The sequence below is a fragment of the Arachis ipaensis genome, chromosome B01 (assembly GCF_000816755.2).
Source record: "Arachis ipaensis cultivar K30076 chromosome B01, Araip1.1, whole genome shotgun sequence".
Taxonomy (NCBI): domain Eukaryota; kingdom Viridiplantae; phylum Streptophyta; class Magnoliopsida; order Fabales; family Fabaceae; genus Arachis; species Arachis ipaensis.
Window position 1 is genome coordinate 52,407,899 of NC_029785.2, and position 952 is coordinate 52,408,850.

Here is a 952-nt window from a genome sequence, read left to right on the forward strand (position 1 = left end):
AACCAGCTTGTTTCGAATTATGTGCTACGTTTTCCTCCCAAGTAATTCGAACCACCCTGGTTCGATTTACTTGAATGAATTTCTCTCTTAGTAATTCGAACCACCCTGGTTCGAATTACTCATGAATAGAGTTCGAACCACACTGGTTCGAATTATATAAATATAGGGTTTGGCTAATTGCAGAAACGAATTTCACTTTGGCTCATTTAGGTAATTTGCAACTTCCCTTGGTTTATTCTAGTTTTTTGCCCTTTAAAAAATGTGCAAAAGAAAATTCACAAAGTAAAGTGAAACTAAAGATAAAAGTTCTTTTTGAAAACAACAATGCTAGGGAACCAGAAGGGTATTAGCTAAAAATCAGCTAAATACCTTTGGGTGAATCCAAAATTTCTACGAGTGAATATATATGGATGTTTCTTCTGCTAAGTATTAGAATGTTTCTTTTTCATACTAAATGTGTGTTCTTTTATATATTTTTCGAATTTTTTTGTATTGCAAATGTGAATGTCTCTATTTCTTTAAGAATTTCATATTTTTTTAAAATTTTATAAATATTTAATTATTTTTGCTAAAATATAACTGAATATTTCTTTTGTTAAGTATTAAGATTTTTTTTTATATTAAATGAATGTTTTTTTTATAATTCATGGCCTACCCGCCTTGTCCAGTGTAGATTATGACATCTCCTTCGTCCATATCATCTTCGTAGCCACCGGAGACAATAACACTCGTTGCAATTGACTCATTGTTGGGGCTCATGGAAGCTGCCAGGTAATCAATGCCAGGTAAGTCGAAGGTGGACTTCGTGTTGAAGCAGTTGTCTTAGATGCGCTTGTTGAGGGCGTCGCGGAGAGAATGGAAGTCGCCGGCGTTTTAGGCAGCATTGGTGAGAGAAAAAGGTCTGTGTGTGATTGTTGGAGGTGGGTAGGTTAATGTGAGAGAGAGGAGGAAT